The sequence below is a fragment of the Rattus norvegicus genome, chromosome 1 (genome assembly GCF_021556685.1).
Source record: "Rattus norvegicus strain SHRSP/BbbUtx chromosome 1, alternate assembly SHRSP_T2T, whole genome shotgun sequence".
NCBI lineage: Eukaryota > Metazoa > Chordata > Mammalia > Rodentia > Muridae > Rattus > Rattus norvegicus.
Window position 1 is genome coordinate 75,221,670 of NC_141534.1, and position 15,792 is coordinate 75,237,461.

Genomic DNA, 15,792 nt, shown 5'->3' on the forward strand with positions numbered 1-15,792 from the left:
ATCAACTGTTCTGCATTTCAGATATTTACATTATGATTTATAACAGTAGCAAACCTATAGTACTGAAGTAGGAATGAAATAATTTTGTTGTTGGGGATCATGAGGATTAAAAAACTATTAGCATGTTGTAACATTAGGAAGGCTGAGGACAACTGAAAAATATTTAAATTATTTTTCTTTTAAAAATATTTATTTGCTGGGTATGTGAGTATGTGTGTGTGTGTGTGTGTGTGTGTGTGTGTGTGTGTGTGTCTGTGTGTGTGTGTTTATGACATGTATATACAGAAGCTCTTGGAGGTCAAGAGGGGTAGGTGCCAGATCCCTTGGAACTGTAGTTACTGGTGATAATGAGTTGCCCGGTGGGTGCTGTAGAATTTGACCTGACCTGGTTCTTCTGTAGGAGTAGTAAATGTTCCTTATTCCTGAATAATCTATCCTGTCTTTAAATTATTTCAAAAACTAGAAAAACATTACAAATTTAGTTTAGCTTTATTAAAAGAAAGAATTGACTTATTCCCACACTAATAATTGGCTTCATTTTGATTCTGATACATTTAATGCACAGTAGATTTCCTCCTTAACCTAATGAAATTCCTCCTCTTCTATTTCTTTTTTCCATTAATTAATCTACCTACTAACTTTACATTCTGATCCTGCCCCCTTCCTCCTTTTCTCCCAGTTCCACTCTTATAAACCTCTCTCCCATTTCTCTCTTCCCTTAACTTTGTTTTACACAAGAATAAAGTTACCTATCATTGCCACCAGAGGGCACAAGATCCACTGGAACCAGACTTACAAGCCTTGTGTTTATTCTGGAGGAAGGGATGTCTCAAATGCTCTGAACTGTTGAGTTGTTGCTCTACCTCACAGTTCCGAGTCTCTATATAAAACACACTGTGTATTCCATTTACCTATGGATTTAAAGCTCAAGCATGCATACACTTCTTTTCTGATGATCCCTTACAATGGTAATAAACTCATCATCATCAAACATGTTTGTAAGAAACATTAAAATGATGGGTCCTGGAATGAAGAGTTGGCTAAGTGTTTAAAACAGAGATTCAATTCTTAGGACCTAAATGGAGGATCACCTCCCACTCAAGCACCAGTATTTGTCATGCACAAACCTACATAAAATCAAAGCACTCATACACATAAAAACTAATACAAAGTATTTTTAAATCACAATTTATTATTAATTCCTTGTTTAAAATTTAAATTTGCAAACTAGGTACAGATAACTCTTCTGTAGACTACTAAGAGACAAAGTATTTATAAATGATTTATTTGCACTGAATTTTGTAATGTGAACCAGTAGACAGTTTCAAAGCACAGTATTCTAACTTTCATTCCATTAGTGCAATAAAACACTAACCAAAAGCAACTGGAGAGGGAATGGTTTATTCAGGTTGATAAGAGGAAACTAAGGAAGAAACTGAAGTAGAGATCCTGGAGCAATTGGGCATACTTGCTTGATCACTAGGGCTTTCTCACACTACATTTTCCATTTAATCCAGAACTACTTCCACAAACTTGGCACCACCCTGTGTGGGTGGGGGCCTTTAAAAACTTTTATGACTGATCAAGAGAATGCCACCACAAATTGGTTGACAGGCCAATCTGATGGAGCCATTTTTTTCATTGAGAATTCTTAGACCCAGGTCACTCAAACATTTGTCCAGATGTCAAAATATGTGTGGATAGATTTTGTTTTTAAGCACAAGTAACACTCAAGAGTTCTTAAAACATCTATAGTTTTTCAATTTATAGCCACACAGTGTGGATACATACTTAAAATCACAGCATTTGGGAGACAGAAGGCAGGTGGATCTTTGTTTTGAAGGCCAGCCTGTTCTACAGAGTAAGTTCTAAACCAAGCAGGACAATACATCCATTATCTGGGTGGATGGGCATGGTGGGGTATCAAACAGCATCTTCTAACCAGGGAAGGAGACCTGGATCTAAACTGGACATCTCCTTATAGACTTTGTCAAAAGCTTTACTTTGAGCCACAGTGGCAGGATTCTTCTAGTCACCAGAAATGGCTGTCAAACACAGATGGGCATGCAGACAGAAAATGAGCAAAACTTGCACTTATACAGCCAAGTCTTTTCCTTTGTCATCTCATCAATCTAGTTAGTATTTTCTTCCAAGACTAAAATGAGTACTCCTCCAATTCTCTGCTTCATACCAACTGCCAAACCTACTTTGAACACAAAATGAAGTAGACTTGTGATGACATAGAATTGGTGGATGTGAATGTAAACAAACAAACAAATAAACACCCCCCCCAAAAATCCCAAGCCACATAAAGCAAAAGTGGATGGGAGGTCCTAGTGTTGAAACTTTCATAAAAATACTGAGGAAGTTTCTTCTCATACCTGAACCTCACTTAGTACTCATCTGTGCCTCAATGTTGAAAATAGGGCAGCCATGTGACAGAATAGCACATTGCAAAATTGCCCCTGGAGGATTTCCTGTGTCCTTCAACTAGTTAGTTGTCCAACTAAGGTTATATTACAGTTATGGAACTTTCACACAATATGTGATCAAAAACAAATAAGCAAAATTGCTATGAGGGAAGCAGAGGTACTCTTTTTGTTATATAGTTCCACTGAAACACATATAGTCTACAACCACAAACAGCTCCCATTTCTGTTTTTTTTTTCCTGGAGAGGTGTCATATATTAACCATAAAGTCCCATTACCCTTATTCCTATACATTGGCAACATCCTCTTCTACAATTGTTTTAATGAATGTTATATAAATGTGTACAGATTTCTGGTATTGGTATTTGTCACTCAGCATAAAGCAACAGGAGTCCATATACATTTCTGTATACAAAAATAGATTCTTTCTAATACTGATAAATAAAATTGTATCTGTCACATATTTTAAACTCACAGAAAACATCTGAACCAAAAAGTCGTATTATTGTAACTATGTCTCTTGTTTCTTACAGATTTGGTTAATGTCACTGAGACAATACAGGAACATATGAGATATTGGGAATTCTATGGATGTATCATACCATTCTTAGATATTCTTTTAGTTGTTGCATAGTAGAATTATTTCTCAATAATTGAACTTTATACCCCTAGATGTCCTGGAATTCACTATGTAGACTAATCTAGATTCTAACTCACATACTCCTGACTGTGTCTTCTGAATGCTGTATCTAAAATCTGTTGCCACTGCACCCATTTATCCCACAGCTGTTTTAAATGTAATGTCAGTCTTGGTCCAATCACAGTACACAGCTATCACCCCTCCCCACAATAATTCAAACTGAAATATTAAAACAAAGTGTAAAAAAATACAATAAGCACAGAGGAAGAATAAAGAGAAAAAAATGAATGACCCAAATAGAAAACTAGAAACATATTTTAAATATAATAATGAAAAGTAAGATCTTGTGAAAATTCAGATCAATGAAACCTTGGTAGGTTTGATATTTGAGTATTTAGTAAAAATTTTCAGGCAAAGTCTAAGTTTTTTAGATCCTTGGGTAAAATACATGGTATTTTTTCTAACTGACTATCTGACTGGTTATTGATACCCCTAGCACTTCATGCAGAGAGAGAATCCTGCACAATCAACAGGGATCAAGTCATGTTTCAGCACACCCTCTCTGCTTCAGCTTCAGATTTCTGCCATGATTTCCATGGAAGGTGGACTACGAGCAATAATATGAAGTAAGTCCTTTCCTTGCATAGTTGCTTTTTGTTAATGTGTTTTATTATAGAAACACTTATTAAGGCATACACTTAATATCAGTACCACAGTAAAATTTCTTTAGGGCAAATAAAAAAACAGTCATGGATGTGTAAGAGGCAAACAGTTACAGAGTGATATTCCTAAATTGATATATCAAGAGATAAAATTGGACCACAGATGCAAAAGAGGATGGCATTCTCTATCTTGGATATCCATCTAAAATAAGTATTTATCTCTTTTCTTACATTTATTTAGGCCTATCTGTTGATAAATATGTGTCAATACCTATTAAGTTGTTAGCCACATTCATATGGAGACAAAATATGTTGAAACCCTTCAAGTAAAAACAAGTATGCTTCTGTTTAGACATCCCTATTAGTACAGAGATATAATATGATAGTACATAGATCTTTATAAGTTCATTTGAGTAAGTCGTTGAAATTCTAATTGTAAACTTTTTGTGAATATTCATTTTAGTGCATAGCCATAAGAGATAGGAGACTGGGCCTATGTAGTTGAGGTTAGCCTGAACCTGACAGACTTCATGACAATTCATCATCCTCTGTCTTCCTACTTCTGGCATTATATTGTGAGCTACTGTGATGTCACCATAAATAAGGAGTTCAATCCAGTTTTGGATAAAATATTTGGGACTGTTAGTAATTCTGTCTTCTGGATTTGTCATTTTGACTGATTTTCAGCACCAAAAGAATACTGAACAAGGATTTATAAGATCTCTAAAATTCAACAGTAAAGCAGAATTCATGGGAAGTCTACAGTCAGAACTTCTCTAATATGTCTCAACCACAATCTTTAGTTCACAAATGAAATGGGAAACAAATTATAAATACAGTCTAGAAGCTAAATACACATAGAAGTTACCATAAGCATCAGGACGGTGGTGACGTCTGTGGCTCTGACTTCAGGTATGAATGTGGTACAGTCTTTGGCAGTATCTTTCCAGGAGAATAATCATAGTGCAGATTATGATGCTGAAAGGCATTGGTTGACGATAAAACCACAAGAAGCTTGGACCTACACTGAAATCAGAGTTGTAACAAACCCATTTGATTTTACATAAAACATCCCTTCCTGTAGTCCCTGGACTAGTGCCTTTCCCTAGAAAATAGACATCATTTAAAGTCGCAAACAACTGAAAAGATTGACAAAAATACCCACAGTTTTGGAAGCTATTTCTCTGATAATTGTTCTATTCCATTTACCAAGATCAAAGTGAGAATCTCTTAGTCATTGACAAATAGCTTGCTGCTTAAAAGCTAATATTAAAATGGATAAACTTATAAGAGAAAATATTCTGAACCACAACAGCATGCAATTGTGGTTGTGAGAATCTGCAGACCAGCTGTCTAAGAGCCAAAAGATGTTGGTTCTTAAAAGGGAAAAATGAGATTCTAGGTCACAATCACAAGAAGATCTAAATAGTGGACAAGAGGAAATTGTAGTCTTCTCGAATCTCCAGAAAATAAACTGGGAACCACTGTGTAACAGATCTTAAAGTATGTATTTGAACATATATATATATATATATATATATATATATATATATATGTACATACATACATATATTCATACAAATGCATTTGCAGCAGAATGGCATGTCCACAGAATATTACAGGAATACAGACAGTTTGCTCTTCTCTGCATTTCCAAATCATGAGAGGTTGTGCAATAGAAGGCACCTATAGGAGTTAGAAAGAAAATATGTCTTAGTCTTTTATTACAGTTATATTAGAACCAACATAGAGGCCAATATTAAACCTTTACTTGTTAAACTTCAAGACAAGTTGAAAAATCTTATCCTCAGTGATAAATTGGTCTTTCAAGAAGCTCTAGGTTTTTAGCCATTATACTACAAGTAGCTATACCTATGTGAGAATCTGTCAAAGATCTGTTGGTTCATGATGCTACTTGTATGACCAGAAAGCAATTCTCCTCTATCTTGAATATTATCTGTATAGACTGGATCCTGCACAAAGTCCTCTTAGTAAGGTCACCATGAACTCCAGGAGTAAGAGGACATGTTATTTCTAAACCTACTAGATATTTTATAGGGTATCCCACATTCCTTCATGACTTCGCTGTCATTGGAGGACTAACCATCTTAATTCCTCTGTCCGTAGTAGTATATGCTTATATGTTTTTTAAAAACCAGAAGTCCTCTCTCTCTCTCTCTCTCTCTCTCTCTCTCTCTCTCTCTCTCTCTCTCAAAGAATTACATTAATTTTATGTGAATGTTTGCATGAAAGCATATATATGTATCTGTATGACTGGTACATAGAGTGGTAAATGTGCATTGAATTTCCTGGAACTGGAACCAGGGATGGCACTTAATCATCATGTAGGCCCTCAGAAATGAACCTGGTCATTATAAACAGAAGTAATCACCCTGACCCTCTCAGCAATATCACTAGACATTTCCTGGGTAATATTTAGGTGGAGTTGAGACAAAAGCTAAAAGTTGGTTGATCAATAAACAGTTTGATTGGACAAACATTTTCCACTTACAACATCAGTTATGGAAATTACAAAGAGCAGATTAATACTTTCAGAGAACTCCATTGATTGCAATATATTGAACTTTGACCTTAGAATGTTAAGAGCACAGACCTCATATCAACATCTCATTTTTCATTCAATTTAGAAATTCCTCAGACCCTCAAAGTGTGGAAAGACTTCCCAGCTTTCTTTCTCATGCTGGGGAAACATTTATCTTTATATACAAATTCTTCATTGTTTAAAATATTTCTATTCTTACATTTACAGCCATTTCTTCTTTCTGTAATGTTTATATCCTATTGCCTTCATTTACATGATAAAATGGTAAAATTAGTAAATTATTTTAAGAAAAAATCACTAATTTATTTATTCACTTTGCATACTAAATCCTCTCCTGCCAGTCCTCCCTCTAACATCTCATTTTCCAATCCTGCTCCCTTATCCTCTGAAAATGGAAACCATTCCTGCCGGGTTCTTTCTCTCTCTCTCTCTCTCTCTCTCTCTCTCTCTCTCTCTCTCTCTCTCACACACACACACACACACACACATACATACATACAAACACAAACACACACACACACACACACACACACACACACACACACCTGCCACAACACTGCAGGACAAAGACAAGGGAAATTCTCTCTTACTGAGGCCAAACAATAGAGCCCAGTTAGGGGAATAGGATCTACAGTCAACAAATTCAGGGACAGCACCTGCTCCATTTGTTGGTGAACACTCATAAACACCAAGCTGTATATCTGCTACAAATCTGGGGAGGCCTAGATAGAGTCCATGCTTGTTCTTCCGTTGGTGGTACAAGATGCTGGGATCCTTCAAGGATCCAGGTTATTTGATTCTGTTGGATTTCCTGTATAGTCCATATTATCTTCATGTCTCTCAATATTTCTCCAAACTCTTCCACAAGACTTCCTGTGGCCCACCTAATGTTGGCCTGTAGGTCTGTCTCTGCATCTGTTTCTATCAACTATAGGGTTAAGCCTCTTAGAGGACAGTTATGCTAGCCTCCTCTCTGAAAGCTTAAAATAAAAGCATTCATACAGTCAGGGATAGTTTCTTGTCATAGGCATGGTATTAATTTTTGGCCGTCATTTGTTGGCAATTCCCTCCTTCACAGCTCTATCTTTGTTTCTCCATATATTGTAAGCAGTACAAATTTTAGGTTGAAAGTTTTGTGGGTACATGATATGTGTATATTTTTCAATCTATATTAGTAAGGGTTCAACCTTCTCTGTAGCCCACCACCCACCAGAGGGAGTAGAAAAGAAAGGTTATAGTATATTGGGGGAAAGGACCTGTTTAGAAATAGTTCTTTGGGACAATTCTCATCTTCTTTGTTCTTAAGTAAGTCATCTAGGAAACTGCAAACAAAAATCAGCAGCTACAGTCCTGTCTACTAGACAGATACTAAACATGAACCAACAACTGTAGTCCAGTCCACTTAGAAGACACAATACAGAAATAAAAAAGTCATTCCTATTGAGAAGAAACAACAAGGCTTGTCAAGCAGCCTGAGTCCAAGGAAGTAGTAAGAAGCAGCAGGAACATCGTGAGAAGTTCTGTGGCAAGTTTCTCTCAATGATGTCAACAAAAGTGAGGCTCCACAATACAATATAAGGTGGTCCAATGCATTCATGTTGTTAGTGAATAACTACAAGATGGAGAAAAGTGAATAAATGCTCCAACTTCCACTGTTTGTGAAATCATATTTATATTCCTTCTAAACGTGGCACATATTATAATGTGCCTGGTAGTAAAACATCCTTTTACATAGCTCTTTCTACCCAAGTCCCATGAGGAGAGTGCTGGATACTCAGAAGTGTGGACAATCATAAGAGCACAGGTGAGAACACCATTTCTGCCCACATTGTTGGCCCAACAGTAACTATCCTAGAGCACTTTGGGCAAAGGAACTGAGGAGCAGTCTGGAGGATCCTTCCTTTTTCCACCTGCAACTAGAGATGACCCTTTTTCCCACAATTTTTTTGTATCCAGATGCTGCTGGGGAAAAGCCAGTCTCAGGGAGGTCTGACATACAGGCTTACAAGAGGGTCAAGCCACTGTCAGAGTCAGCAAGACCAGCTAACAGGAGATATAAGCAGATGGCTAGATGCAAGGGCAGGAATCTAAGCAACAGAAACCAAGACCACTCGGCATCATGAGAACTTAGTTCTCCCACTATAGCAAGCCCTGGGTTACCCCAACACAGTGGAAAAACAGAATTTTGACTAAAAATATATCATCTCATGGTGATCTTAGAGATCTTTAAGAGGGACATAAATAACTCCTTTAAAGTAATACAGGACAGGTACTCAAATCCTATTGGGAAGCAAACTAGACTCTCAGAAGTGGCAGACATCATGAAAGTTCAGAGGAGACCATAACTACCGCTCACTTACCTTGCCCAAAAGGAACCTGCCTAGTGCCTTCTGGATACAGGAATATAGGATATGTCAGCAGCAGGAACCTTCTGGTTTCTGCCTGAGCTCAGAGCTGAAATCCATTCTCCTCGTGTACTGATACAATTGAGAGCATAGGTAAGACCAACTTTTCTGCTCCAATCAACCTGAATGAAGGATTAAGACACACAAATCCAGGAACAGCACTTTATTCCCACATCCAGCTGAAAGAAAACAGGTGTATAGGAGTAATAGCACAGGTTTACAGGAGTGTAAAGCCACTGTCAGAAACAGCAATACAAGCTAAGATCAGAGACAAACTGATGGCGAGAGGGAAGCACAGGAACTAAAGCAACAGAAACCAGGAATACTTGACATCATCAGAGCACAGTTCTCCCACCAAAGCAAATACTGGATTTACAAACATAACAGAAAAACAAGATGTAGATATAAAGTCACATTTTATGATGATGATGTTGGAGGACAGGAAAACACAAGTAAACAAGTAGAAGCCCTTAAGGAAGAAACACAAAACTCCCTTAGAGATTTGCAGGAAAACACAAACAAACAGGTGTAGGATTTGAACAAAACAATTGAGAATATAAAAATGGAAATAGAAACAATGAAGAAAGCACAAAGGGAGACAACCCTGGAGATAGAAAACCTAAAAAAAAAAGAAAAAAAAAAGGATCAAAAGACATAGATCCTAATATCACCAACAGACTACAAGAGATAAAAGAGAGAAACTCAGGGGCAGACGATAACATAGAAAACATTGGCACAGCCATGAAAGATAATCTAAAACACAAAAAGCTCCTAAAGCAAAACATCCAGGAAATCTAGGACACAATGGGAAGATCAAGCCTAAGGATAATAGGTATAGAAGAGACCAAAGATTCTGAAATTTAAGGACCAGTAAATATCTTCACCAAAAATTATAGAAGAAAACTTCTCTAACATAAAGAAAGGGATGCCCACAACATATAAGAAGCCTGGAGAACACAAAGTAGAATAGAACAAAAGTGAAATTCCACTTCTCATATGATACTCAAAACAGCAAACACACGAAACAAAGAGAATATTAAAAGCTGTAAGGGAAAAAGATCAAGTCACATATCAAGCCAAAACTATAAGAATTACACAAGAATTCTCTACAAAGAATGTGAAAGCCAGAAGAAACTGGGTAGATGTCACACAGACCCTAAGAGAATACAAATGCCAGCATAGGTTATATCCAGAATAACTCTCAGTTAACATAGAGGGAGAAAAAAAGATATTCCATGACAAAACAAAATTTACAAATGCAAATGCAAGTCTATAAATGATAATAGATGGAAAACTCCAAAACAAGGAGGGAAACTACATCCTAGAAAAAGCAAGAAAGTAATCTCCTTGCAATGAAACCAAAAGAAGAGTGCCACCCAAACATGATTCCACATCTAACAACAAAAGTAACAGGAAAAACAATCGCTATTCCTTAATATCTTTTAACATCAATGGACTCAATTCCCCAATAAAATGGAACAGCCAAACAGACTGGATACATAAAGAGCACCCAATATTTTCTTGCATACAGGAAACATGCCTCAGTGATAAAGACAGACACTACCTCAGAGTAAAAGACTGGAAAACAATTTTTCAAGTAAATGGTTTCAAGAAACAAGCTGGACTAGCCATTCTAATATCGAATAAAATCGACATTCAACCAAAAGTTGTCAAAAAAAAAAGATAAGGAATGACACCTGGTATTCATCATAAGGAAAATTCACCAAGATGAACTCTCAATCTTAGTCATTTATGCTGCAAATGCAACGGCATCTACAGTCATAAAAGAACTCTTACTAAAGCTCAAAGCACACATTGTTCCTCACACAGTAATAGGAGATTTCAACACCCCACTCTCATCAATGGACAGATCATTGAAACAAAGTAATCAGAGACATAGAGAAATTAACAGAAGTTATGAACCAAGTTGATTTAAAATATTTATAAACCATTTCTTCTTAAAACAAAAGAAAATACCTCTTCTCAGCACTTCATAGTACAGTCTCCAAAATTGATCACATAATCAGTCACAAAGCAGGCCTCAACAGACACAAGAAAATTGAAATAATTCCATGTGTCCTATCAGATTACCATGGACTAAAGCTTGTCTTCAAAGCCAACAGAAAAGATAGAAGGCCCACATACATATAGAAGTTGAACAACATTCTAGTCAATGATAACTTTGTCAAGGAAGAAAGAAATAAAGAAAGTAAAGACTCTTTAGTATTTAAAGAAACTGAAGGGACAACATACCCATACTTATCGGACATAATGAAAGCAGGGCTAAGAGGAAATCTCATAGCTTTGAGTGCTTCCAAAAAGAAACTGGAGAGAGCATACACCAGCAGCTTGATAGCAGACCTGAAAGCTCTAGAGCAGTTAGAAGCAAATATAGCCAGGAAGATTAGACAGCAGAAAATCATCAAGTTCAGGGCTCAAATTAACCAAGTAGAAATAAAAAGAACTATACAAATAATAAACCCAGGAGCTGGTTCTTTGAGAAAATCAACCCTTAGCCAGACTAACCAAAGGGCACAGAGCGAGGATCCAAATTACCAATATCAGATGAAAAGGGAACTATAGCATGAGAAATGGAGGAAATTCCAAAAGGTCTTCAGATCCTACTACACATGTCTATACTCAACAAAGCTGGAAAATCTGGGTGAAATAGACAAATTTATAAGCAAAAGAAGGCACCAAAGTTAAATCAGGATCAGATAAACCATCTACTCTGTCTCATAGCTCTTAAAGAAATAGAAGTAGTTATTAAAAGTCTCCCAATGGGGGGGTTGGGGATTTAGCTCAGTGGTAGAGCACTTGCCTAGGAAGCGCAAGGCCCTGGGTTTAGTCCCAAGCTCCGAAAAAGAAAAAAAAAGTCTCCCAATGAACAAAAGTCCAGGACCAGATGAGTTTAGTGCAGAAGTCTATCAGACCTTCATAGAAGACCTAATACTAATACTTTCCAAATTGTTCCACAAAATAGAAACAGAGGTAATATTACCCAACTCCTTCTATGTAGCCACAATTAATCTTACAAATCACACAAAGACTGAACAAAGAAAGAAAAGTTCAAACCAATTTCTCTTATGAATTTTGATGCAAAAATACTCAATAAATTTCTTGCAAATTGAATCCAAGAACACATCAAAATGATCTGCAATCCGGATCAGGTAGGCTTCATCCCAGGGATGCAAACCTAGTTCAATATACACAAATCCTTCAATGTAATCCACTATATAAACAAACTCAAAGAAAACACATATGGTCCTCTCATTAGATGCTGAGAATGCATGTCACAAAATTGAATACCGCTTCATGTGAAAAGTCTTGGAAAGATGAGGAATTCATGACTCATAACTAAACATAGTAAAATCAATGTACAGCAAACCAGTAGCCAACATCAAACTAAATAGAGAGAAACTTGAAGCAATCCCACTAAAATCAGGGACTAGACCAGGCTGTCCACTCTCTCCCTACCTATTCAATATAGTCCTTGTGGATCATTTAGGTAACAAAAAGAGGTCAAATGGAAATACAGTGTAAAGTACAAATTCAAAATAACAACACTTTCAGATGATATGATAGGATACCTAAATCACTCCAAAAATTTTTCTACAGAGATCTCATAAAACTGATAAACAACCTCAGCAGAGTGGGAAGATATAAAATTAATTCTAACAAATCAGTAGCATATCTATACTCAAATGATAAACTGAGAAATAAGTTTGTGGAACTATAACCATCAAAATAGAAACAAATAATATAAAATACTTGGGTATGACTCTTACCAAGCAAGTGAGTGATTTGTATGACAAGAACTTCATGTCTCTGAGGAAAGAAATCAAAGAAGATATCAGAAGATGGAAAGATCTCCCATCCTCATGGATAGGCAGCATTAATGTAGTTAAAAGTTCCATCTTGAATAAAACAATCTACCAATTCATTACAATCCTCATCAAAATTTCAACCTAATTCTTCATAGAATTCTTAGAAAGGAAAATTTTCAAATCCATTTGGAATAATTAAAAAACCAGTATAGTGAAAACTACATGCAACAGTAAAAGAAATTCTGGAAGAATCACCATTCCTGACCTCAAAATGTATTAACAAGCAATAGGTATAAAAATTGCATGTTGTTGGTACAGAAACAGGCAGGTAGATCAATGGAATAGTGATGCGCCCACCTCGATCAGCAAGGAAGACGCAACACCGTTAGATTCTTCTCAACAGCCTTTATTGCAGGAACACCTCATTGTTGGTACAGGGGACCGCGAGGAACAAAGGCACTCACCTTATATACAAAACAGGCTGTGGCTGTAAACTTGTCCTCTAGTGACTGGTGGAGCATGAAATACCTTATTAGCATGAATATCACCCTGGCCTTGTAGATGTTGGAGGTATGCCAACACATGTGCTGTAATGGTTGTATACCACAAACGACCACTAGATGTCAGCGCCATCTTTATCTATATGTGCCGCTCCTTACAGAATAGAATTGAAGATCCAGAAATGAACCCACACACTAATGGTCACTTGATCTTTGACAAAGGAACTAAAAACATCCAGTGGACTAAAGATAGCATTTTTAACAAATGGTGCTGGATCAACTGGAGATCACCTTTTAGAACAATACCAATCAATCCTTTATTATCATCATGTACAAAGCTCAAGTCCAAGTGGATCTAGGACCTCTACATAAAATCATATACATTGAAGTCAATAGAAGAGAAAGTGGGTAAAATACTCAAAATTAAAGGCACAAGGGAAATTTTCCTTAAGAGAAAACCAATGGCTTATGTTATAACATTAAGGATTGAAAAATGGGATGTCTTAACGTTGCAAAGCTTTCATAAGGAAAAGAAGACAGTCAATTGGACAAAATGGCAAGCAACAGAGTGGGAAAAGATCTTTACCAATCCTTCATCCAATAGAGGGCTTATATCTAGTACATAAAACTCAAGAAGTTAGACTCCTGAGAAACAAATAATCTATGTGAAAAAAATGGTATACAGAACTAAACAAAATTCTCAACTGATCATATCAAATGACTGAGAGGCACCTAAAGAAGTGCTCATCGTTCTTAGACATCAGGGAAATGCAAATTAAAACAATACTGAGATTATACTACATGCCGGTCAGAATAGCCAAGATTGAAAATACAGGTGAGGTGCCTGTGCGTGTGGGGAAGGGAGGTGCCACATAGATCTGACTGGCCTGATACTCCTTAGGTAACCTAGTGTGGTGTCAACCTTATTGAAATCTCCCTATTCGGCCTCCCAAGTGCTGACTTACAGCCCATACCACTCCACGTGGTTAACCGTCATGCCTTTGGTCATAAAGACAGCCATGTGTTCTTGACTTTAACAATCTAGAGGACCAGGCACTTCCTGTGTTTACCGGGAGTCCCACACCCTTGGATCCCGGCCCGAAGCAGCTCTCTGCTCCCAGACCCCGTGGGCACTCCTGAGGCTGCAGAGCAGAAGAGACCACCAACACTGCCCAACCCTGCCCACATCCCTGGCCCAAGAGGAAACTGTATAAGGCCTCTGGGTTCCCGTGGGGGAGGGCCCAGGAGTGGCAGGACCCCTGCGCCTGAGACACCGCCTGAACCTGAAGGAACAGACCGGATAAACAGTTCTCTGCACCCAAATCCTGAGGAAGGGAGAGCTAAACCTTCAGAGAGGCAGACACGCCTGGGAAACCAGAAGAGACTGCACTCTGCACACATCTCTGACGCCAGAGGAAAACACCAAACGCCATCTGGAACCCTGGTGCACTGAAGCTCCCGGAAAAGGCGGTGCAGATCTTCCTGGTTGCTGCAGCCGCAGAGAGCTCGAGGCCAGCACCCCGTGAGTAAACTTGAGCCTCGGGACCACAGGTAAGACAAACTTTTCTGCTGCAAGTGACCTTCCTGGTGAACTCAAGACACAGGCCCACAGGAACAGCTGAAGACCTGTAGAGAGGAAAAACTACACGCCCGAAAGCAGAACACTCTGTCCCCATAACTGGCTGAAAGAAAACAGGAAAACAGGTCTACAGCACTCCTAACACACAGGCTTATAGGACAGTCTAGCCACTGTCAGAAATAGCAGAACAAAGTAACACTAGAGATAATCTGATGGCGAGAGGCAAGCGATGGAACCCAAGCAACAGAAACCAAAACTACATGGCACCATCGAAGCCCAATTCTCCCATCAAAACAAACATGGAATATCCAAACACACCAGAAAAGCAAGATCTAGTTTCAATATCATATTTGATCATGATGGTGGAGGACTTCAAGAAAGACGTGAAGAAATCCCTTAGAGAACAAGTAGAAGCCTACAGAAAGGAATCGCAAAAATCCCTGAAAGAATTCCAGGAAATCATAAATAAACAAGTAGAATCCCATAGAGAGGAGTCACAAAAATCCCTGAAAGAATCCTAGGAAATAACAACCAAACAGTTGAAGGAATTAAAAATAGAAATAGAAGCAATCAAGAAAGAACACATGGAAACAACCCTGGATATAGAAAACCAAAAGAAGAGACAAGGAGCTGTAGATACGAGCTTCACCAACAGAATACAAGAGATGGAAGTTAGAATCTCAGGAGCATTAGATTCCATAGAAATCATTGACTCAAATGTCAAAGATAATGTAAAGCAGAAAAAGCTACTGGTCCAAAACATACAGGAAATCCAGGACTCAATGAGAAGATCAAACCTAAGGATAATAGGTATAGAAGAGAGTGAAGACTCCCAGCTCAAAGGACCAGTAAATATCTTCAACAAAATCATAGAAGAAAACTTCCCTAACCTAAAAAAAGAGATACCCATAGGCATACAAGAAGCCTACAGAACTCCAAGTAGATTGGACCAGAAAAGAAACACCTCCCGTCACATAATAGTCAAAACACAAAACGCACAAAATAAAGAAAGAATATTAAAAGCAGTAAGGGAAAAAGGTCAAGTAACATATAAAGGCAGACCTATCAGAATCACACCAGACTTTTCGCCAGAAACTATGAAGGCCAGAAGATCCTGGACTGATGTCATACAGACCCTAAGAGAACACAAATGCCAGCCCAGGTTACTGTATCCTGCAAAACTCTC

General features: G+C 37.7%; 1 long non-coding RNA gene and 1 pseudogene across 1 annotated transcript; both read right to left on the reverse strand.

Annotated features, from left to right (window-relative positions):
• Positions 1 to 1,163: 1,163 nt before the first annotated feature.
• On the reverse strand, positions 1,164 to 12,972 carry LOC148007196 (uncharacterized). The gene is made up of 4 exons (XR_015646266.1): positions 12,885 to 12,972; positions 12,489 to 12,528; positions 5,300 to 5,418; positions 1,164 to 4,710 (listed from the first exon to the last, which is right to left on the reverse strand). It is a non-coding gene; the product is annotated as an uncharacterized LOC148007196 (long non-coding RNA).
• On the reverse strand, positions 4,416 to 4,942 carry Vom1r-ps28 (vomeronasal 1 receptor pseudogene 28; annotated as a pseudogene).
• Positions 12,973 to 15,792: the final 2,820 nt, after the last annotated feature.